The sequence below is a fragment of the Stenella coeruleoalba genome (genome assembly GCF_951394435.1).
Source record: "Stenella coeruleoalba genome assembly, chromosome: 1".
NCBI classification, from domain to species: domain Eukaryota; kingdom Metazoa; phylum Chordata; class Mammalia; order Artiodactyla; family Delphinidae; genus Stenella; species Stenella coeruleoalba.
In genome coordinates, this window is record NC_137169.1 from 33,949,796 (window position 1) to 33,975,579 (window position 25,784).

The 25,784-nt window shown below is 42.0% G+C and overlaps 1 long non-coding RNA gene across 1 annotated transcript in view; it reads right to left on the reverse strand.

The window, feature by feature from the left end:
• The window catches only part of LOC307183255, a 345,629-nt gene extending 324,501 nt beyond the window's left edge, over window positions 1–21,128 (reverse strand). The window contains exon 1 of the long non-coding RNA XR_013827436.1: window positions 21,024–21,128. This is a non-coding gene — a long non-coding RNA (uncharacterized lncRNA). The remainder of the gene's footprint in view (window positions 1–21,023) is intronic.
• Between the last annotated feature and the right edge of the window lie 4,656 nt (window positions 21,129–25,784).

The window sequence follows — 25,784 nt, forward strand, 5'->3', positions numbered from 1 at the left end:
TTTGGTGCAAGTGAAATTCATATAATGTGGGAGGTAATGGGCTAGAAGTAAAAATTAATGTACTGTGTAAAAAAATTTAAATCTATACTCAAATGTATAAAGTCAAATATGTTTTTCTCAAATTAACTTTAATCAGAATTAATAATTTGTCTTGGGACACCTCCCCCACAATTCCCTCCAAAGTTAGAAATTTAATCTAGGTTATTTCCAGGTAAACCCAGTCACTTCTGGGTAAAAGTAAGCATTTCAAGCTAAAACTTGTCAATTCAAAATATCACACCATAATCAGCCTTCTTGCCAGGGTTCTATCAAGCATGGCTCAGGCATTTGGAAACATGGTGCCTGCTCTGGCCTCCATCACACTGCTTTCCTCCCACCTGATCTTTGGTCACTGGGCTCTCTCCTCACCAAATTCTTCACTGATGTCTTTGGTCCTCATGTTGGCCTCCAAGCATAAGGTCCAGAGGGGTCATATGCATTCTTTTCATCTCAACCACAAATTTATTCAGATTCGCTGGCTCATTCACACTCAGTCTCTTACTTCATGTATCTCTTTGCTACTTCAAAACTACCTTGAAGACCAGGAGTTTTGGACGCTGTTGTGAGCTACACTCTAGTCTCAGACTTAGACATGCCACCCTTACCTTTTGTACCTTGCTGGTCCTGTACCATTATGATACAAAGGACTTCTCTACAGGGCTTCTCCCTGGGAAACAGTGGGAATGGGAAGTACAGTAGTAATGACCCTGCTCTTGAATTCACCTCACCCCCCCTTCAAGGCTCAGCCCATTGCATAAAGATAGGACACTGGATCTCCTTCCATGAACCCATGGCAATGTAAGCTCTATCACAGCTCCTCCAACTGATGACATCTCAGATTTGTTTTTTAATGTATTTTTTTAAGTCTTTATTGAATTTGTTACAATATTGCTTCTGCTTTATGTTTTGGTTTAATGGCCACGAGGCATATGGGATCTTAGTTCTCCAACCGGGTATCGAACCCACACTCCCTGCATTGGAAGGCGAAGTCTCAATCACTGGACCACCAGGGAAGTCCCAATGACATCTCAGATTTGATGGAACATGATATTTCCAATCTGTTGCTTATGGCATAACTTTTATGTTTTGCGTCTTAGGTTGCGAGGGCTGCCATAAACTGGCTTAAACAACAGAAAGTTATTGCCTACAGTTCTGGAAGCTAAAGTTCAAGATTAAGGTATTAGTGAGGTTGGTTCCTTCTGAGGGATTAGGAAAGGATCTGTTCCAGGCCTCTCTCCTTGGTTTATGGATGGCCATTTTCTCTATGTCTCTTCATATCATCTTCCTTCTATGAGTGTCTCTGTATCCAAATTTCCCCTTTTATAAGGACATCAGGCTTATTGGATTAGAGCCAATCCTAAAGACCTCATTTTAACTTGAATACCTCTATAAATACCCTATTTCCAAATAAGGTCACATTCTCAGGTATTAGGGTTTAGGACTTACGAATTTTAGAGGGACACAATTCAACCCATAACACCTTGATTCCTTCAAAGATTTGCTTTTGATGTTCAAAGCCCAGCTCTTACAAATCAAAAGTCATGCCTGTCTCTATTATGAATTTAAATTCATTCATTCATTTATTTATTTATATTCTCAGTAGGATCCCTGACTGTTTCTTTATCTTTACATTCCTGCTGTAACAATCCAAATGCTCCCCAAGCAATAAATTAATAACAGAATAAGCAGGACATAGGGAAACTTTAAAGGGTGAGGAGGAAAGAAATCTCTATTAATATTTCAAAATTTTCTCCAACTTCATTAAATCAACCCTAGGTGCCAAATTCACTGGGTGAAACTCACAGAAATCTGCTACTTCCAAGGACTGCTTTATGTGCTGTTCAAAATTCTCGACTGAAGTACTTCCTAACAGCAGAGGAGTGGAAAGACACCACAGGAATTTTGAAGACATAACCCAAAGCAGCTTATCAGAAGCATAAAATTTTTACATCTCCTGTTTAATCTTTGAATGCCATGTGAATTTTAGGTTGCCCTCCAGAATGTGCTTCAACTCATATGCGGCAATTGTTTTTATGAGGCAGAAGAATTCAAAACCATTTTCCCCCGAAGTTTTGAGTGACATCCAGGAAGACGTGCCCAGTTTATCCTATGATTCCATGTGCCCCTGGCTTAATGCCTCATGTTTGAAAAGCACAGCTTTCAGCGGAGGAAACAGGAAGTTCCACAGATAAAGGGGTTTTGTTTGTTTCCAGTAGAGAAGGAGCTTCATTCTGGCACTGCTAGGAAGCCAGTCCTTTTCCACCCAAAGGACAGCATTTCCTGAAGAGTAGATACATGTTCCTCCCCAGCTGGGGGAGAGTCTGCGAGGTGAAGAGAAAAAGGCCTGCCACAAAATTAACAATAGAGCTGCACTTGAGCGGGGATGAGCACATCACGAGGAAAGAAAGGGAGCAGGGGCAAACAGGGTGAGAGTTCAGGGAGGAGAAGAAAAACCAAAGCCCAGCACAGAGCAAAGGAGTCAGCAGAGTGTGCAAAGCATAAGCAGGAAGGCAGAAAGGGCACGGGAAGAAGGGATGAGTAGATTAGGGTTTTTGGCAAAGGTCAGCAAAGTCTGAAATGGTGGTGGGACAGCAGAGCACAAATACAGCTGGGACAACCAAAAGCATCCTCATCCTGAGCTTCATAGAGTACCCAGAACCACTACCAAGAAACAACTTCCTTGGGGAATTCCCTGGCAGTCCAGTGGTTAGGACTCCGCGCTTTCACTGCTGAGGGATAAGATCCCACAAGCTGCCTCTACCGCCTGTCCAGTGGCACTATTCCGCCCTCTCATTTCCGTTAGCTTGTTGTCTTGTGACACCTACTTAAGGGAAGATTCTGGGCACTCATGATGCTGAAGTCGCCAGGTATTAACTTTAACTTAACTTTAAATTCTATGAAAATTAACTTTAAGTTCCATGAATCAAAGCTAAATGTAGGTCAGAAAATTACTCAACCACCCCTTGAATTAATGCAAGTCAGTGATAAACATTTTACTTCACAATCAGTTAGAAAATGAGTCCTTGTTGGTTTTCATTTGCATCTCTTGGATTATTCAGCATTGACTTTAAATGTGTTCCAGGCTGGGTTCCTTTATACTCTTGCTCAGAAAGGTCCCATTCTGCTGATTTCATCTTTCCCTACTTCGCTCACGTACAGATGTGACGGTAAACACATCTGTGGCTGCCAGGCCTCTGTTGGCCTCCAAAGGTCCATGGCAGCCCCCCAAAGCAGCAAAGCAGGGCAGGAGTGAGACAGCCTCCACAGACCATACTTAAGGAAATCCCTGGGATCATGGCCAATTACATCAAAACCCGACAGCACCACCACCAAAGCAAAGAAATAAAACTGGATCTCTTCTCTTCTGTTTGTAATGGAGACAACTCTCAGTTCTCAAACTCAAGTGTGTAAGGAATACAACTTTACTGTTCTCTAATAATCTGATGTGTACTGAAATCCTCCTTCGGGTAATTACAAGCAATTCAAAGTCTCTCCCCAGCCCCATCTTCCTAGTGTAATATCTAAATTCCAGGGCCTTCCTTAGTGAGTGCCAAGGTGCCAGAGGCAGAGAGGCACCTGATCCTCCAAGTTATCCCCCACCCCCCAGCCTCTGCCCACACCTCCTCTCCCCTCTCCAGCCTGGATCACTGGTCCACTCCAGGTATCGTGGAGACCGCCTCTCGCGACCACAAGGCTTCCTCAGCCACTCTCTAAGCTGACCTCCAAGTCTTCCACACCCCTTCTGGGAGCACTTTCTCTCCCCTGTGCTGTGCAAGGGCTCTGGGAAGTGCTGGGGTGGGGCTGAGGGGCTTCTCTGCCTCTGTAGGATTTGAGGCCATTTCTACTTGAATGCTCCAGGGCCATATTCGTGATGCGAACTCCAGTCATACCTCCTCCCTGGGCTTTGCCTAAGCGCAGGGCCGCAGGTTTCCTCTGCACTCTGGTTCCCCAGGCTTGTGAGGGGTTTGCACTCACTGCCCTTCAGGACTCAGCCTAGACACAGGGCACAGCCTGCCTCCTCAGGGGCCTCAAACATCTTCCTCTCCTCCTTCCCCTCCACCACACCCCTCCCCTCACCAAGGGCACCATGACCCCACTGGGAGCAGGGATGTCTGAAGAGCACTTCTCTTACTCATCAGGCAACCTTCTAAATCTGCTGTCTATGCGCTGAGTTCTTTGGTGCCCCCATGAGGACCAGGCTTTGGAAATGCAAGACCCAAGCATTGATTTCTGAATTCCACTATGTCACCTGTCCCTTGAGGCAATGAATGTGAAATGCCCTAGCTGCCTAGGCAGGGGAATGAGCCATAACTAAAAGGAACCAAAGGGACAAAAACCTCAGTGAATAACTGGAAATAGTATCCTGCCACCTTCCCCATCATCCTTCAGCTGCCCACATGGCTATGGCTCTGTCTGCTTTCCTTTCATGCTTTGTCCCTTTTGAACTTCTCCCCTCCAAAGTCCTTAGTAAAAGCATCAAATAATTAGTTGCTGTAATTGCTGTTTGCACAGAGACTAGAGGAAAGGGTAAAAGGGGCTTTTGGCTAGTCATGTAGGGGTGAAACAGCATGAACAGTTCAAGGAACAGCAAGTAATAGAATGTGGTTAACTGTGTAGAAGTAAATGGTGTCATATCATAAAGCGTGATCAGAGGAGGAGGATGCTTTACTTGGTTCTTTCAAGAAGGTCTTAGAGAGAAGGTGTTATTTTGAGTAATTATGAGTTTCATAATATTCTCATTAATTATGTTAGAATGCAAGTTTATTTTTAAAATTTTTAATCATGTAAAGCTTAATAAATAAACAGTATACATACATACAACAACAACAACAAAAACAGAATGTGGTTAAGAAGTAGGGAGCAGGGCTTCCCTGGTGGCACAGTGGTTAAGAATCCACCTGCCAATGCAGGGGACACAGGTTCAAGTCCTGGTCCGGGAAGATCCCACATGCCACAGAGCAACTAAGCCCGAGCGCCACAACTACTGAGCCTACACTCTAGAGCCTGCGAGCCACAACCTCTGAAGCCCATGTGCCACAACTACTGAAGCCCGCATGCCTAGAGCTCGTGTTCCGCAACAAGAGAAGTCACTGCACTGAGAAGGCCACGCACCACAATGAAGAGTAGCCCCCGCTCGCTGCAACTAGAGAAAGCCCGTGCACAGCAACGAAAACCCAATGCAGCCAAAAATAAATAAATAAATAATTTTTTTTTAAAAAAGAAGAAGTAGGGAGCAAGTATCCCATTTATGTTTTAAAAAAGACTGTATTTGTACATGAACATACACATGTGAGCAAAGGTACAGAAGAAGATGTTGGGAGGCAGTGGAATTGGGAAGGAGACTTCCATGCTTTTTCTTTATATGCTCTATTTTGTTTAAATTACTTCCAATGAGAAAGTATCTGTGTTCCATAGAAAAATGAAAGGCAGGATGCATGTGGAAGATGAGTGGCAGATAAAGATGGATAGACAGGCAGGAAGGATGGAAAGAGATGCCTTCACTAGGAGTTTGATCATTTTTGTGAAGCTGGTAAAACACAGACAGAATTTGAGAGTCCTAATCAGTATCTTTTGATTATTAAATCAACACACACTTATGGTAGGGGATTTGGAAAATACAAAGAAATATAAAAATAAAATGAAAATCATTAGTAATCCCATCCCCAAGAGATAGCCAATGTTGACATTCTGGTATATTTTCTACCAATTTGAATTCAATTTCTTTGAATTTTGCTCTTCAAAGAAAATTTTAATTTTATACAGTCCAATTTATGGTTCCAAGATCATAAAAATGTTCACCTATTTTTAATGGTGAAACTTTCATTTTATATTTAAATATTAAGTCTCGCTACAATTTCCTTTGGTTTAAGAAATGAAGTAAAGATCCAGGTTGCTTTAAGTAAACATTTTAATGAAGTATAAGATACGTACAGAGAAGTGCACAAAACATAAATGTACAGGTTGATGAATTTTCACAAGTAAACTCCCCCATGTACCACACCATCCAGTTCAAGAGACAGAGCACAACCCACACGGCAGAAGTCCCCTTAATTTCCCCTCCCAGTCATCACCTCCCCTGGGTAGCCACTATTCTGGTTTATATCCCCAGATATTAGTTCTGCCTGTTTTGGTGTCTGGCTTCTTTTCCTCAGCATTATACTTGTGAGATTCATCCACATTTTTGCATGTAGTTATAGATTACTTATTCTCATTCCTATATCTATTACCATAGTATGAATATATCAATACTGTGATTTACTTATCCATTCTACTGTCTTTGGACATTTGGGTTGCTTTCAGTTTAAGGCTATTATGAATAATATGAATGCTATGAACATTCTTATATGTGTTTTTTGGTAATCATATATATACATTTCTGTTGGGTACCTACCTAGGAGTGGAATTTAAGGTAGAGGGTATAGAGTGTTCAGCTTTAGCAGATACTACCAAACAGTTTTCCAAAGTAGTTGTATCAGTTTACATTCCTACCAACAATATATGAGAGTCCAATTGTTCCATGTTCTTGTCAACACTTGCTATTGCCTGACTTTTTAATTTTAGCCATTTTGGTAAATATATGTAGACATACTTATCAGAGTTTTAATTTGCATTTCCCTGAGAATTAGTGAAGTTGCGTACCTTTTATTGACCATTTGAACATCCTCTGTGTGAAGTGTCTATTCAAGTTTTTTTCCATTTTTCTATTGGGCTATTTGCCTTTCTCTTATTGATTTGTAGTTCTTTGCAGTATCTTCTACTCTGTGGCTTGTCCTTTCATTCTCTTAATGATGTCTTTTGATGATGAGAAGTTCTTAATTTCAATCTAATTTAGTTTATCAATATTTTTCTTTATAGTTAGTGCTTTGGTGTCTTGCCCACTCTAAGGCTGCAGACATTCTCTTACATTTTCTTCTAAGAGCTTTCTTGTCTTACTACCATATTCAGGCCTATGATGCATCTGGAATTAATTTTTGTGAATGGTTTGAGGAAGGGGGTCAAGATTCACTTTTTTCACATGGCTATTAAATTGAATCAGCACCATTTATTGAAAAGACATCCCTTCTCTACTACATTTTGGTGTCACCTTTGTTGTAAATCAGTGATCATCTGAGGGTCTCTTCCTAAACCGTCTACCATGTTCTGTTGGGCCATTTGTCTATTCTGGCACATACACCACACTGTCTTAATACTATGGCTTTATAATTAGTCTAGATATCTCATAGTGGAAGTTCTCTCAACTTTGTTCTTGTTCTTCATGATCATTTTGGCTAATTTTGGCCCTTTTCCTTTCCATACAAATTTTATAATCAGATTGTTAATGTCCATTTTAAAAGCCTACTGGAATTCTGAATGGTGTGCAGAATTTACAGATACATTTGGGGGAAATTGACATCTTTACAATATTGAGTCATCCAGTCTATGAACATGGTATATCTCTCCATCTATTTAAGTCTCATTTAATTTCTCTCAATATGTCTTCTTGTATTCAGTATAGAAATCTTGTACGTCTTTATTATATTTGTTCCTATAAATATGATGTGTTTTGAGGTAAATGGTATCATTTTTAAATTTTCATTTTGCATTTTTGTTACTAGCATATTGAGTACAATTGATTTTTATATATTGACCTTGTATTCAGCAGCCTTGCTAAACTTACTTAGTAATTCCAATAGTTTATCTATAGATTCTTTTGGATTTTCTAAATACTCAATCATTTTACCTCCTGATAATGACAGTTTTATTTCTTACTTTCCAATCCATATGCCTTTTATTTCTTTCTCTGGCCTTGCTGCAATGACTAGGACTTCTAATGCGATGTTTTATAGAAGTGGTGACAGCAGACATCCCACGGAGAAAGCTTTCAACATTTCACCATTAAGTATGATGTTTGCCTTAAGTTATTTGTAGATACTCATCAGATTAAGGAATTTCCTTTACTAAGACTTTATTTTAAGTCATGAATCAATATTGAGTTTTATAAAATTATTTTTCTGCATCTATTGAGATGACTATATTCTTTTTCTCTTTACTCTGTTATTGTGGGGAATTACCTTGGCTTATTTTGACTACTCTTGAAACCTATTCCACTTGGTTACGATGCATTACCCTTTTTATGTATTGTTTAATTCATGTTGATTATATTTTGTTTAGGATTTCTCTACCTATGTCCATGAGAGTGTTTGGGCTTTAATTTTCTTTTCTCGTAATGTCCTTGTCAAGGTTTGGTATAAAGGCTTTCCTTGAGAATGAGCTGAGACATATTACCTCTTTTTCTATTCTCTGAAGAATTATTTTAAACATCTTGAAGACTTTACTAGAAAGACCATCTAAGCCTAAAGTCTCTGTTTGATTGTTTATCTGTTTGGTGGGAAGGTCTTTAAGAATGAATTCAATTCTTTAATGGATATAGCTCCATTCAGATTTTCTATTTCCTCTTGCGTTAGTTTTGGTTTTTTAAGAAATTTGTTTATTTCATCTAAATTGTCAAATATTTTGGCATAAAACTGTCCATAATATCCTCTTATTAATAATCCATTTCATCCTTAAATGTCTAACCATTTTTTCCCCAAATCACTTGTTGAATAATAAATCTTACAAAATGATACATATGCTACCTCTATTATATATGAATTTCATTTAATCAGTCATTCAAAAATATGTATTGACTGAAACTATGATTCAGTCATTATTCCAATGCTGGGAATATAGCATTAAACAAGACAACATTCCTGCTTCATGAAGCTTACATTTAGTGAAGAAAACAGATAATAAACAAGATAATGATAAGGGTTCTGAAGAGGAGGAAGGGGAAGAACTGTTTTACATAAAATAGTCAGAGAAGGGTCACCTTGATGAGGTCATACCTGATCAGAGACCTGAATGATGTGAGGGAATGATCATAAAAAGACCAGAAGGAAGAAGTATAAAGGCCCCACAGCAGAAATGTACTTGGCATGTTCCAGGAAGAGCAAAAAGGCCAGTGAGACTGTAGCAGAGTGAGAAGGAGAGAAGCAGAGATGTATTTAGAAACCTAGGCAGGGGCCAAATAATGCAGTGATCTACAGACCATGGTAATGATTTGGGATATTGTAAATGTAATGAGAAAACAATGGTTTTGAGCAGGCAAGTAACATGATCTGACATGTTTTGAAAGATCTCTCTAACAAATGTGTGTAGAAGAGACCATAAGAGGAAGAAATGGAAGTATAGAAGTCAGTTAGGAGCTATTGCAATAATCCAAGCAAAGGATGGTTATGGCTTGGACCATGGTGGGAACCGCGGAGGTAAGGAGAAGTAGTCAGATCCAGGCTATATTCTGAAGGTGGAGTCAAAAAAGTTTGAAGAGGACTTGCTGATGGCCTAAATGTGGAAGTTACAGGAAAGAGAAGACTCAAAGATAACTCCTCGGTTTTTGGCCTGAGCAAAAAGATGGTGATGCCATTCTAGGGGCCTTTTCAGGAAGGGAGCAGGTTTGGAGGAGGGGAGGTTGGGAATCAGGACATGTTAAGTTTCAGATCCTCTTAGACACCCAAGTGAGAATGCAAGTGGGCAAGTGAATATATGGGTCTGAATCTCAGAAGAATGATGAAAACCAGAAATACAAACTTAGGAGTCACACAAATAGATATTTAATACTACAGGACAGGATAAATTCATCTAGGAATGAAGCCTGAGCCCTGAGATACTCTAGCTTCAGAAATCGGGAAGAGAGGATCCGTAGCAAAGAAGACAGAGGAGTATCCAGTAAGGTGAAATTCTCGTATGTGTATGAGCCTGTTTCTGAATTCTCCACTCTGTACTCCTCATCTTTTTGTCTGTTCCTGTGTCAGTTTTGATTCTTTTAATTCCAATTAACAGACAACCCAACTCAAATCAACTTCAGCAATGAAAGGAAAACCAGGTTTGACTCCAATAATGTCACTTAGATGCAGTTTCTCTCCATTTTTCTGCTATGCTCTCCTCCGTGGGCGACTCATCCTTGGAGGCTGGGGTCCCACAAGCAGGAAAAGAGTGAATGCTGCTGGGCATCAGAATCCACAGATGTCCACCACAATTACTGATTACAATTCCTCTGCCAACACCAAAGGGGTTTAATTACTTTACCTATGGATACACTTTTCATAAGTAGTAGGACTTTTATGTTTACATCACTATGATTCTTTAAAAAAAATTCCAGCTATTCACTCATATTTATTCTGAAAGAATCTATACTTATAATCTGTCTCCTACTCTGGTCATATGGGCCTGTTTCCCCAAAGCACCTTAAATTTTTCTTGCCTACAAAGCACATTTCATCCTCATTCCTCCCCTAGAATACTTTCTCCCTTTCTCTCTTCCTATCCATAAATTTACCCTCCTTCAATACACAGATCAAATCTTCCCTCCTCCATGATATCCTTCTCAATTATCACATCTGGCAGTGTTATCTCTGTCCTCCTATATACTTTACAGCATAAATAACATTTTTTTAAATGGTCCAGATTTGTCAAGTATCTTTTCCTATTTGCCAATCTCCCAACTAGAGTGTAAATTCCTCCAGGAAGAACCCTTGTTTCATATTTCTATATAATCTTCTCAGCAATCTGCCCAACCCTAAACAAATAGTTTCTACACTGAATATTTTTAAACAATGGGCTGGTTAAGCTACCACCCCTATTTTCTCTCCTCTTATTTTCTAAAGAATGAACAGCAGCAGCAGAAAGCAATAAAGGAATAATGTTTGTGGTTTATGATGTGGATTCTGCTCTGTAGGTGAGCTTCATCATTTGGGAATGGTTGTAAGTACTTAGTATATAGTACCCTGGGTGCTGAAGCTTTGGTTTTAGGTACTCTGCAAGGTGCTGGGGTACAGTGATGAATAATATAGACATAGTATCTGTCCTTGTGAAGCTCAAATATTTCTTTTCCAGTGCTGTAATTAATTATTACCTTCTTTTCATAGTAGCTTTTAATTAAAATAAGTTCTTAATTTTAATGTAATCAATTTTCTCAATCCTTTCTTAAGTTTGCTTTTTTGCATCTTATTTAAGAAGTCCTTCCCATGCAGGGATCATGAAGGTATTCTCTTGTATTATCAAAATGTTTATAGATTTTCCTTTCCTGTTTAAGTTTTTAAATCCCCTTGAAATTGATTTTCATGTATTATATACGATAGTCAGATGATGTTTGTCCATATGCATATCCATGAGTCGCAGTACCCATTTATTGGAAAATTCAGTGTTAATCTGTAATGCATACTCTGCAATACATAAGGAGTCCATAAGTGCACAGGTTTGCTTCTGGGCTCCCTATTTTGTTCTGTTGGATTGTTTGGTTATTCTTGAATCAATTTCACTCTGTTGTTCTTACTATAGCTTTATTATAAGACTTGATATCCATAGGGCAAGTCCTCTGACCTAGTTCTCCTTTAAAATGTCTTAGCTATGATTGCAGGTATTTCTCTTCCTCCTTATAGTTCTGTCATCCTTTCCTTTATATACTATTCTATGTTATTAACATATTTAATATTTCAAACTGATATTTTTCCTGGTAAAAGTAACTTTTTACCCCCAGTGATGTTTTTAACCATAACATCTGCTTTATCTGATATTGTGCTTATTGTTTTGACAGTATCCCATCCTTTCACTTTCATTCTCTCTACAGTTTTGTTGTAGATAAGCCTTTCTTGACTAGCTGTGATGTTATACACTCTGCTTCTATTCTTTCCCTGGTTATTCTAGAAAATACAATATGCATTATTAACTTATTAGTCTAAGAATGACTATTAATCTTTACTCTCCTTCCAGGTAATATCAGGATGCTAGACTCCTTTCTTAACTTGTATGCCATTGTTGTCTTATTTTCAATTCTCTATATTTTAATGCATAAGATATTAAAATTCTATTTTATATTTAATTTTTCCTACATTTACATTTACCCACATATTACCTCTTTTTAAAATACTTCATCCCTTACTAGCGCTCAGCTTTTACCACTGGAGTCACTTTCCTTCTGCCCAAAGGAAAAATCAGTGAAGATTTCCTTTAGGGAGGCAAACTCACAAAGTGTTGGCAAACTCTACATTTTCTTTATATAGAAATGTCTTTACATTGCCATTTTCTTGAAAGGTATTTTCTCTGTGCATAGAATTCTAGGTTATCAGCTAGTTCACTATAGAAATCATTCCACTGTCTTCTGGCTTCCATTGTTGGTATTGGGAAGTGTGTAAATCATTTTCAAGGCAATGTGTTTTTTTCTGGATGTTTTTAGAATTTTCTCTTTGCCTTTGGTGCTCTGCTTGTGAATTTTTGGCTTGATATGTTCTACTGATTCTGGAAAAATGTCAGTCATTATCTCCTCAAATAGTTGCTTCTACCCATTCTCCCTTGCCTTTTTGTACTCCAATTAAATGTACATTAGAACTTCTCGTTCTATCCTCCATGTCTTTTTAAAAAAATTTATTGAAGTATAGTTGATCTATCCTCCATGTCTTTTAACCTCTCTTCCATATTTTCTGTATTTTTGTCTCCCTATGCATCATTTTGGATAATTTCTTATAATGTAACATCCAATTCACTAATCTCTCTTTGATTTTACCTAATATGTTATCTAATGGTAATCCATTAAGTTTTTAAATTTCAGTTTTATATTTTTATTTCTAGAAGTTCTATTTGGTCTTTTTCAAACCTGCCAAGTTGCTTTTAACTGTTACCCATTCCCTGAAAATACTTACAAGCTTGCTTTTATTTCTATGAACATAATAAACATAGTTATTTGTCTCTGATTAAATACATAAAGAATTTGTGAGTCTTTTTTTTTTCTTTCTATCAGTTACATCTGCTAGTTCTCTCATCATGTTTTGTTTCCTCATGTGCTTTGTTCTTTCTGACTGTACTGCTCATTGGCCCTGGAAAACTAGGAAGATGCTTTCCTTTAGAGAAGATTCATCTTTGATTCTGCCAGGTATCAGGGGAGGGGAGGGGGCAGGGAACACCAGCAACCTGGAACTACCTTAAAGCCAATTTTTCCTACATTTACATTTACCCACTTATTTACCTCTTTTTAAAATATTTCATTCCTTGAAGTATTTTACAACCCAAAGACTCTCTTTTTTCCTTGCTGCCAAAAAGACAGAATACTTCCTACATATATGGCAGCTTGCCTATGTGATTCTTTATACAACCCTTCTTCTTTCACAACTTTGAATCAAACTATGCCAGGAGGGTTTCTTCTACCAGCTGTACATCCAGTTTTCACAACAATTGCTGTAAGCAAGGGATATAGCTTTTTCACATCAGGGTGCACTTTTCACCTTAAAGAATATGACTTTTCTGGTACTTTCTAAGATCTACTGCTGCTGGTGTCTCTTGCTATCTCTGTGCTGCCTCCCTTCAGTTCTCCCCACGTGGCTTCTACCTGATCTCATCTATTTGGGACAGTCTTAACACACATGTTGAAGTCTACAGATTAAATTTCTTTCCTAATTTTGCTGGAAATGGGGTTTGCAAAATCTTCATTATTATTTTTTCACCTTCCTTGTTGCTTCTAAATATTTTCAAGGAAGAGAGGGGGAAATGCCAACTATTGCAATAATGTTTATACACAAAGGTTGGAATCATCTTGACTCTCCTCTCTCATATCCAGTACAAAAATACATCATTAATTCCTGTCAACTCCACCTTCAAAATATATTCAGACCTTGTCCACTTCTCATCACCTCCATCTCTACCCTAGTCCTAGCCACCATTATATTTTATCTGGACTATTGTATAGCCTCCTAATTAGTTGTCCTGAATACACCTTAGCTGCCTTGCAGTCTATTCCCATACAGCATTTACATTTATTTTTCTTAATTGAAGTATAATTGATTTACAATGTTATGTTAGTTTCAGGTGTACAGCAAAGTGATTCTGTTATACTGAGAATATATATATATATATATATATATCTCCTTTTTCAGATTCTTTTCCATTATAGGTTATTATAAGATACTGAATATAGTTCCCTGTGCTATACAGTAGGGCCTTGTTGTTTATCTATTTTATATATGGTAGTTTGTATCTGCTAATCCCAAACTCCTAATTTATCCCTCCCCTCACCCCTGTTCCCCTTTGGTAACCATAAGTTTGCTTTCTACGTTTATGAGTCTGTTTCTGTTTTATAAATAAGTTCATTTGTGTCATATTTTAGATTCCACATATAAGTGATAAAATATGGTATTTCTCTTTCTGACTTACTTCACTTAGTATGATAATCTCTAGGTCCATCCATGTTGCTGCAAATGGCATTATTTCATTCTTTTTTATGACTGAGTAATATTCCATTGTATATATGTACCACATCTTCTTTATCCATTCATTTGCCAATGGACATTTAGGTTGCTTCCATGTCTTGGCCATTGTAAACAGCAACATTTACATTTTTAAGACATAAGCCAGCTCATGCCACCTATGCTCAAAATCTTCTAATGGCTTCCTACCTCACTAGAATAAAATCCAAAGTCTTTAGCATGGCTGTGAGACTCTAATTCCCTCCCCCTCCCCTTCTCCCATGATTGTTGCATTCTAGCCACCATATCCTCCTTGTTGTTTTCCAAACAGGTCAAGCATACTCCCACCTCAGGACCTTTGCACTTGCTAAACTGCTCCACCCCTAGGTTCCCTCATGGCTCACTCCTCACTTCATTCACATCTCTACTCAAATATCACTATGTCAGGAGGTCTTCCTTGAACAACCTCTCTCACACAGCATCACTACCCCACACATCCACTCCACGTCTCCTTACCCAGTCTATTTCTCGTCTTGGCACTTATCACCACCTTACATATTTTATACTTACTTGCTTCTTTGTTTGGCGTTGTTTGCTTTCCCCCACCAAGATATAAGCTCTATGAGAACAGGGCCTTTGTCTGTTTTTGTTCACTGATATATCACAAGCATCTAAACGGTGCTTGGCATTATAGTAAGTGCACAGTAAGTGTCACTGAATGAATGCTGTGGCTACAGAGGAACCCAACTGCAGGAAGTAGCGTGAAAGCAGAGACTGGGCAGCTCCTCTATCTCTGCTGCCACACTGTCTCTCACTACTTGCCGTCCAGCTTCTCTGCTCACTCAGCCACCTCCAACATCACCATTTTCAGCCTGAGTCTACAAGTCCTTCCCACCTGAGGTTCCTCAGCTTGGTGTCTAAATCCCAAATATCAGATTGGTCTGCCTTAGTCCAAGAAACCTTCCAGAGTCCAATTAGCCACTGTTGGGGGGATAGACGGTGGGTGGGGTCTGTTCACATGCCAAGTAGAGTCACCCTCTCCAGACTCTTTACAAGTGGGAAAGATGCTGGGGATCTTTAATTCAGATACAGAACAAGCCTCCACTAACACATCCCTGACACTGGCAGAGAGAACGGGTGTGACTTCTACAAGGGTACCTCTAACAAATGCCTTCAGAGTCCTGGCAAGTGATATAAATGAGTGAATTGGGCAGGATGGTAAAGATGGCAAACGAGGGAGTCTCTGCTACATCCAAAGAGGGGTGGCTACTATAACTAACTACTGCCAAGGAGGAATGTGGACCCGCCGTTGCCAGATCTTCTGATGGTTCAAGAGAAACCAAGAAATTTGGCAATTTGGAAATTGTAGTGTGAAATCTCCCGCTTTCAACTAATCCAGTTTTTAAAAAATAAAACACTGCACAGACCAAATAAAACACATCTGCTAACCAAATTTGGTTCAGGGCTACCCGTGTGCAATTCTGTTTTATACAGTCAGCTCAAAAATAGGACACAGGTAATTTATCACCCTCAAGAGCAATGTTTCCCAGGGGGTTCAGTGTGAAGATTTCATTAGCTGGGGGAACCAGAGCTCTCGGTCCCCTTTCACAGCACCTGCCTTCATTTTCTCTACCAGTCCTGGTACAAACTCCCACCAATTTTACCCATGAGAGACGAGGCCTAATGGAAAGAATTAGGGCTTTGGAATCAAACAAACTGGGTTAAAACCCAATGCTACCTCTTAGCTTTCCTTAACTTCTCCAAAACTCAGTGTCCTCATCTGCAACCTGGGAATACTAATTCCTACCTAGAAAGGTTCTAAGGAATGGAATCAATATAAGTAAAGTGCTTGGTGCATAACAGAGGCACAGAGTAGATAACTCTTATTAATAGCCTAGGAGTCGCCCTCACCATAGAAAGGCATGATAAAATTTTCCATAATGTAAAAGTTTTGAAAGAAAGGTTGCAGGAGGACACAGCTACAACCTGAAAACAAAACCAAGCGCTCTTCACTCTCCACTCTGTGTCTAGACAATGGAAGAATCCGGGAAGTGCTCAGATCGACAGCCTACAGGGTTCCTGTACTCCCAGGACAGAGATTGTGTCTTTGAAGCATTACACGCAGTGTCCTCAACAAAACCACCTTTAGAAAAGTTTCCTAGAACTTTTCAGAATTATTCTGGCAGGACCCAGCTTCCCTTCTTGGCCTATAAACCCTTGTGCCTCCACAAATTACCCTGACAGCCTCCTCCCACTCCAAGGGCCTCTACTTCCTGTTCCAAACTACTGTGTTGAGCAATCCAGTTATGGAAATAGCTCCTGGGTGGCAGAGGAACGCCTGTGTTCCGGAGGCTTGTTTCGCTGCTTCTCCCTCCTGCCTGTCAGAAGGGAGGGTGCTGTTATCACTTGCAAGGACTCGAGGAACACTTTATATTTCCCTCTTCTTCCTCTTCCCTCTAGCCTCAATATGCTCCTAATAAGAAATGTTTTTAACATCTAAAGTGGAGTTTTTCAATCTCAACCCTATGAGCATTTCAGTCTGAACAATCCCTTGTTTGGGGGGCCATCCTGTGCATTGTGGGATGTTCAGCAGCTTCCCTGGTCTCTACCCACTGGATGCCGGTAGCAGGTATGCTGTCCCCAGTCGCAACAACCAAAAATGTCTCCAGACATTGCCAAGTGTTCCCTAGGAGGCGAAATCGCCCCTAGTTGAAAACCACTAGTCTAAAAGATAGTGGAAAACCAAGGCCAATATTGTCCTGGCAAAAAAAAAAAAAAAATGAGATTATACAGTTTATTTCCACATACACTATTAGACAAAGTATTTCAACTTATAAATTTGTAAATATGAATACAGAACTGAAGAAATGTCGCATCCTAAGCCAGAAATACATAAAGGAACAAGAGAAAAATGAACTTACAAAGCTCGCAACTATTTCTCCTGTCTTTGTGGCTTCCTGTTTAAATCTCATTTGTTTCCTCCAAATTATCCTGTTCTCCAGTCAATGTGGTAACCATTTTATGCCAAGCCTTCTCTGAAGTGACATGCAATCTGCATTGGAGAGAAAAACTCCTAATGCCTCTCTGAGCACTCCCCATGAGGTGTGGTAGCTCTACAGCACACACTCAACAGGTGTCACTGGAGAACGGAAGCCCCCAAAGAAGATTTCCCAGTGAAATGAGAAGAAAGCATCACGTCCTCCTGGTATGGCTTCAAACACCACCAGATTCCCATCATGGCCAAGAAGCAAAACACAAGGCTAAAAAAGCAGTGTGAGAGGTTACAACACCCAAGGAGAAATACTATTCTATTTCTTCATTAGGCAGAGGGAGTTTCCCATGGTACACTCCCCTCCTGAAAAGAAAGAAAATCTGCTTTCCACTCTGCACAGGGCTTACACTAGCCACAGTCTGTTATTCAGCTTTGGGGGATATACATACAAAGTTGTCTCTCCTCCCCACAGCACTGGACTTCCCAGCTCCACTCCCAACGCCCACCCCCCCACCCGACTCCAGAGAGATGTTGACATTTTCCTCCTCTCTGACGCTTGTGGACAGGCAGATGCTGGGTGCAGGGGATTCTGTCTTTTGGGGTCCATTACTTCTTCAATCCCAGGCCGCCACCTGTCTCAGTCTGGATCCCCTCAATCCTAGATTCTGGCCAAGGCCTCCTAACTTGTCTTCCTGGTTTAGAGTTTCCCTTCTAATCCAGGTTTCACACAGATGTTGATCTTTCAAGAGCACAATCCAGAAGGGCCCAGAATCCTTCTGTGGTTTCTCGTTCCCTATCACTGGATACAATCCCAGCTGCTTCTGTGCACAGATTTGTGAAACACACCAAATGGCTGGCTCAGGAGGTGCCCGAGCAGCAGCAGGATAAGCACTGAGTGAAACAGGTATGCACACGTCGGGGGTTCATCCATTGTATAGATGGTGAAGGGAGAAAGGGGTGGAGGCTGTTAGATGCAGTGACCTTAAAGTTTCCTTTCAACCCTGACTTGCCACAATGCTGGGAACTCCTGGATCCGCCATTCAGGTCCTGCCATCCAGGTCCTGCCATCATCTGACCCCAAGCCTCCCGCAAAGTGATGTCAAATGGTCCTCCACGAATGCTCCTGCACTGTCCAGCACATGATTACCCCACTTCCACAGCATGACTTCTTTTCTGCTTGTCTTTTATTTTTTTAATTACAAAGGAATGATGCTGGTGGCAACAGAATAAAACAATACTGAAATATTTAAGATAAAGTCTCTCGACCACCGCACTCCCATGGTGCAGTGCATGGTGGCCACTGGCAAGCATACATCGTGCGCCCTCCAGTCCTTCTCCATGACACATACACATACGCATGCGCACACACGCCACTCATTTGATACTTGATCTTATACTGTGCCTTAGGGAGGAGGAAATTTAATTCTTACATGCATTGACTCATCTCTCCAGCTCCCCAGGAGGTTAAGGCTAGTTAGTTCATCTGCTTCAATTGCTATTATCCCACCAATGAGGAAATGGGAGGCAGGGAGATCAGGTACCCTCCTCAAAATCACAGATTAGTTGGTGACAGAATTAAGGCCAGAATAAGAACTCTTAGCCCAGTGTTTGTTATTACACTGTAAGTGCTCTTCTCCCCACAGTGCAGGGTGTATGCAGGCAGCAGGTAGAAATAAATACTTGCTGGAAAAAAAATAACCTACAGAGGCAGGATAGCACAGTGGTTAAGTACTTGGACTCTGAACTCAGGCTGCCTACCTTAGGATCTAGCTGTCGTTTACTTAACTATGTGACCTGAGTCGATCAACTGGGCCTCAATTTCATTGTCTGAAACTGGGGTAATGATAGTACCTCCCTTATAGGATTGTTGTGAGAATTAGATAAGTTAACATCTGTAAGGCACCCAAAACAATGCCTGATACCTATGCTAATAAAATCAGCATCATAGTACTAATATAGTCCCCCAAATACAGTAAATATCATCCTTCTTAAAATTTAAGCTGGCAAATCAAAACTAAATCTTGTTAACTCGGTTCCTCGTTCAAAAAGAAATCAGCATGTCGGGAAAACTCACATGCTATTAGTCCACAAAATACTTAAGTGACACCGTGACTGAAATCATTTCTACAAGTAGGAATGACCTCATAATGACCTCATAGATCAAAAGCATTGTAACACCTACCGCACCAAAGAATAAAAAACCTTAACAGCCTCTAGCAGTAATTATCTAAGTAAAGTAGGCTGCAAAAATGTTGAAGAATTGTTTTTGCCATGACAATATTTCGAGTAAATTGCTGCTTCTATACTAAAAGTACTGGTGTTGCAGAACTGGCATACTAATAGAAAGATTATTATAGAAACGCTATTAAAATGAATTAGACATTATTAAAGATTCAACACTACAACAGTGCCTGATTACAAGAGATTTCAAGCTGTATTGCTTAATGGGCAGAAAAAAGTGCTAATTAAGCCCACTCTTAGAGGATGTCCCTAGGCAGGTTTGTAAACCACAGGCAGCAAGAGGTGTATGGACTAAATGCAGAACCAGTAACGCCAGCCCAGATGGATACAGTCCTACCAGGAAGATAGGGAGAGAACAGGAAAAGCCAAGGTTTTCTGCACAGGAGGGGTAACCTGGTAAAGCAGACAACTATCCAAACTTATCTGAACCTCAGGGTTTTGGGGGGTTTTTTGTTTGTTTGTTTTCCTTAACTGCTTTGTCAGCAACACTTCTAATTCCTCCTTTGCTTAAGTGAAGAAACCCAAATAACCCACCATAGATTAGCGACCCTTAATAAACAGTATAAGCAGGGAGAGGCAGAGAAAGCCTTGCCATTATCACCAAAGCCTTCTCAGGCAACCAGAAGACACTGAATAGCTCTACTGGCAGCACCTCGGCCAAAAGCATCTCTCACCGCAAACAGCCTAAAGCTCTCAGTGGTTCTCAGAGTTGCTAGACTAAAGGCATTAGCCATGCGTTTCAGGATCTATTTTGCTTTCCCACCTTGTTAATTAACTAATCAGGGATGGCAACGCGCTTCACAAATACAAAGTGTCAGGGAAATGCTAAGTAAATTCGTCTACACGTTCTGTCAATGCTCAATTAGGAAAGGGGGAAGAGCGAGAGGCTGAGCTTTCCCCAGGATGCTGCAAGCTAGGGGATAGGCTCGCTAACGTACAAGCGGAGAGAGACCTGTGTGCCCTGCAGCAGCCTCCAGCCCAGAGCAGGGCTCTCGGCAGGACTTCTGGAAAGGAAACCTGGACCAGGGCCACCCCGGGGCAAAGGCAACGCTGCTCGCAAGGCGCATCCTCGCAGCTCAGCCTCCATCTCTCCGCATCTCTCAGATGTCAACAAACCCGGACCACAAAGTGAAACTTTCCGGGCCCCCGCTGTCGCGCTGGTTGTCTGCCCTCTGCCTGGGAGCGCGGCACGGGGACAGGTGTGGGGCCGAGGCTCGGGAGGGGCCCCTGCCCCCAGCCCCAGCGATTGTGTAATCGGCCCGAGATGGGGGTGCTCGGGACCAGCCCCACGCCGGGATGCGGAGGCGCGGCCCGGGGACCCGGCTGCAGGCGCGGCGCCCGGAGGTGTGGGGGGGGATGGGGAGGACGGTCGTCCCGCCCCCCGGGACCGCCCCCGGGAGGCAAGGGGAGCCGCGGCGCTGACACAGCCCGGAGGGGGCGCCCGCGCGGCGGACCGCTGCCGAGTAGGGGGACGCGATGGCTCGGCAGCGCAGCCGGCCTTACCTGCGCGCCGGGCCGGCACGGCGGGAGGCGGCTCGGGATGCCGGGGCGACGGACGGCGGTCGGCAGCGCCGGCAGCCACCGGGGCCACGACATGTAAGGAACCGCGGCGGCGGCGGCGCCGGCGGCGGCGGCGGCGGGCGCGGGACTGACAGCCCCAGGCCCCGCCTCCAGGCCCTGGGCCCCGCCCCCTCCGCGGCCGCACGGCTGGCCCCGCCTCCTCCGCCCACCGCTGGGGTCAAGCTCGGTCCACCGGCCCGGAGGGCGGGGCCCCTCGCTTCCGATTGGTCCGGGAGATAACCGCCCCGCCCACTCCCCACCCCCTCCTTGGCGGCGAAGCGGCGCGTGCGCGGTGGCTGCGATGGGCAACGCGTAAGTGCTGAGTGCTGGCGTTCTGGGTCCGCTACAGCTGGTATTGGGCATCCTTCCTTATCCGGAACGACTGAGAGCCTTGGGTGACCTGAAGAACCAGGAGTCAGACTCAGACTTCACGGTGAATTTTCTTTATTCACCTGTGAACGAATCTGCGGGGAAAAAAGTCAAACCGGAATGAGCCAGGCTCTAACTACAGGAGACCGCGAAACTAGGAACTACAGAAAACGAACCGCTGGCCCGGACGTATCTGCGACAGGTCTAGGGGTGCTTTATCCACGCGCTGGATTCGCTCCCTGGTCAACAAGTGTGATGGGTGTGCAGAAGGTCCAGTAGCTGTGAAGCGAGGTTAGGACATTAAGGTTGTGCCGACAGAGGACGTGAGAGGGATGTTGAAGAAAGTAGCCTCTCTCCAGCGCCTACTTCCTTCTCCCCACCCCCCCCACCCCTGTATATCTCACCGCTCCCTCTGCGGCTCCCGCCACCCTCAGCCTGTAAATAAGAAGGGAAACATATATCTACACAAAAACTTGTCCACAAATGTCGTAGCATATTCATAATGGCCCCAAATTGGAAATAATCGAATGTCCATCGTTTGATGAATGGATAAACAAATTATGGTTTATCCATACAGTGGAATTTCATTGGGCTATGAAAAGGACTGAAGTACTACTGATCCATGATATTATATGGACGAACATTGAAAACTAAGTGAAAGAAGCCAGGCGCAAAAGATCATATTGTATATAAGTCCACTTGTATGAAATGTCCAGAATAGGCAAATCTATATAGACAGGAAATAGGTTGGTGGTTGCCAAGGGCTGGGGGAAGGGAGAATGGAAAGTGACGGCTAATGGGCATGGGGTTTCTTCTGGGGTGATGAAAATGTTCTGGAATTAGATAGGAGTGATGATTGCACAACTTTGTGGATATACTAAAAACCACTGAGTAATACATTTTAAAAGAGTGAATTGTATGGTATGTGAATTATATCTCAATTTTTTTTTAATCAAGCTACAATTTTTTAAAAACCACACCTAACTCCCTTGAGGCTGTACCCTTTCCAATTACCATGCACTTTCCCAGCCCTTCTCATCCAAGATTCTTGCAAGGGTGGTCTGCATGTTTTTACTTCTACTTCCTCATCTCCCATATATATATTAGTTCTCTAGAATGTGGCTTCTGCCTGCACTAGAGCTCAAAACTGATGTCTCCCTTAATCCTTTGGCTTTCTGTGACCCTGAACATTCCTGGTTCTCCCCCTTCTCTCCATTCTTTCTGTCTTTTGACCTTCATTTCCTTGGCAAACTTATTTTAAATATTGATGTTTTCCATGGCTCCTCCCAAAATCCTTCCTAGGTTCTATCAGCCATGTCCATGAGTTCAGTTACTGAGCTTCAAATTCTTACATGCACCTGATGTCCCACAGGTTTCTCAAACTCAGCATGTCCTAAGAAATTTGTCACCTTCGCTCCCCCTGCTCTACCATCTCTCTAATAGTGATATCTATCACTGCATGCTGGGACCTGGGAGTCATCCTTGATTCTTCCCTTGCTCTTCTTCTAGAGTCAACCACCAATCTTGATCCCATTAATGCCCTTACATCCCACCGTTCTTCTCTGTTGTGACTACCAAAATAGAGTGTGCTAGTCCACACTCTATCATCTTTTGCCAATTCCCTTCATCTTTTGTCCCCTTCACATCAAGCTCCCAAACAGCTGGTAAGGTGGATACCCACTGCTTTAGCTGACATAGCGAGCATTCCTCATTCTTATGAGAGCAACGCCCTGATTTTGCTTTAAGAACCCACCCTCCCCCATGAAATATAGGCTTGGTGAGACTGCCAATCAAGATGCCGACTCTACCTGGTTCAGGCTGGGTGTGCCCTCAAGCTGGGACAATACAACATCCTTCTTCTGGAATTTGAATCCTGCACAGAGCAAAATAAAAACAGAAGGTGGTTGGACCTGATTTTCCCCGACCAAGGAGACTGCCAGTCAACTCCTGATATTTCTGTCCTGGGAGCTCTTTTCAGAGCCTGGTGCTGCAGCTTTTCCTTCGGTTTTCTGAATGATCCCATAGCTCTCCAGTGAATTCCTTTTTGGAAGTTAACCAGGGTTGCCTGCAACCATAGATCCAAATGAATACAGTAATATGTCTAAGACACAAACCATATCTTTCCCTACCTAAAACTGTTTAGAGGCATCCTATCACCCATAGGATAGACTCCAAGCTTCATGACCCTGACCCTGCCTGCCCCTCCCACGTCTTCTCTCCCCACCCCCTGCCTGGCCCTTCTGAATTACTTGGAGTTTCATGGAAACTCACTGTAAGATTTCATGCCTCAGCGTTCATGAGTCCCCTCTGGGTAGAATAACCTTCCCTATTTTCCACCAGCTAACTTCAACCGTTCTTTAAGGAGTTCTCCTCCTTCAGAAAGCCTTCCCTAGCTCTTCCCTGTTCCCAATATTCTGCTTCCTTTGTGTTCTCAAAGCACCCTATTCTTCCAGCTGTTACTGCACTTAATGGTGTAGTATTTTACTTATCCATTTAATTATCTTCCTCTTCCACTAAACTTGGAGTTCCTGGAGGGCTATACCCTTCTCTTTCGTATCCTTAGCGCTTAGCACAGCGCCTGGCACATGGCAGGTGCTCAGAACCCTCCTTTCTTCTTCTTTGCCTCTGTAATTCCTGAATATGTGAATAAGACACTGAATAAGTGTCTCTCATTGAGGGACATTAACAAGGATTTTTCCCAGAAAGATAAAAAGCAGAAGTTCAGCCCTAAAGCATCTATACAGTTGCCCCCAAACTGAATTCCAGTTCCAAAACATTTTCCAGAAGATGGCTAAAACCTCAGTAAGACTAAAGAACATTTATTTAAATGATATAGTTCTCATCTCTAAAATCTACTCAGTTTCTCCTGAAAGCCTTCATGGCTTAATGAGATGCAAAATTAAGTGGCTCAGACAATTGTACTCATTACTGTGACCAAATAGCAAGGTGTGTTTTTGTGGTTATTTGTAACCATAGCGGAAGAATAAATCGAACATAACAAGTAAATCCATAGTTCCATCTGATGTCTATTGTGAAACATGTACTACCTTAAGAGGGATTGTAGAACCATCCCTATGCAGATGCTGAGTGAGAAGAGCTGGGTTCTAGTTTTAACTTGGCCACGACCAGCTACTTGACCTTGGGTAAGTCGCTGCCCTTGGATGCTTGCAGTCAGACTCCCCAGTATCCATTCCTCCATTGTCCCACCATCAGAACTACAAAAGTTCTTTGGAAAACCACTTTTTCTCCATTCTAATCCATATAGTCTTGCTTAACCTGGCCGCAAACTCCAGGAGTTGGGCCTGATTGACTTAAAGCAATCATTCTATACCATTTGGTTATAGACATTAGTTCAAAGGCAGACATGAAACCCAGTCAAGGCAATGAGATTTGAGAAGATATTTTCAAGGGCTTCTGACAAAAAGAAGATTCCTCTCTCTGCTGTAGCTCCTATCAATGATGTAAGGTCTAGAATTAATGCAACCACATGTGACAACAAGGATAGAGACTAGATTGCCAGACAGTGGATGAATCCTGAGAAAGGCTTAATGGGAAAATGGAAAATAAACAGAACCTCAGTTACATTGTTGAGCAGTGAGCAGCTAGATCAAGCCACACCGGAAGCTGTTACCCCATACTTTCCAGTTATATGAGCCAATAAATCCCTTACATTGTTGGAGTTTAGTTTTCTGTCTATAACATAAATTGTCCTAACAATAACACTTAACAATCTCTGTGGGCCTCCATTTTCTCATAAATAAAATAAAGGTAATATGAATAATCTCTAGGAATTCTTCCAGGTCTCACATCCTGTGAGTCTCCAAAGGGTTAATGTACTTATAAAGATGTAAGCGCATTATGATTTACTAGTAAACACTAAAGAAAATAAGACTCTCTAACCCAACCAAAGAGACTAGAAATGCGAACAAAAATCCTTAATCTTTAGCCTATACCAGGGGCTACCCTGATCTCCACCCTCTCCCCCTATACTTCAGCCACTTGTTCCTACGCTCTGAGAATAGTTATTGGGGGAGGGGTGATCTGGGAAGGAAGCACATAGGTTGCCCTGCTTTAGAAGGTCTATGATTCTTGGTGGTGCCCATGGCCTTAGACCCCTTGTTCAGATTCTGACCTCTTCTACCTGAACTCTTTGACCTGAGCCTTCCTCTGTGCCTTCTCTCTCTCCCCGGATCTGACCTCTGGGTCATATGTTTAACCTGCCAGCCTTCCCTCATATCTGCGTTCCCAGCACTGACCACCTTCAATCAGCTGGAAGTGCTGATATATTATCCAGCAACTCCAGAGCACAGGTTCGTTTATCTGTAGCAACAGGGC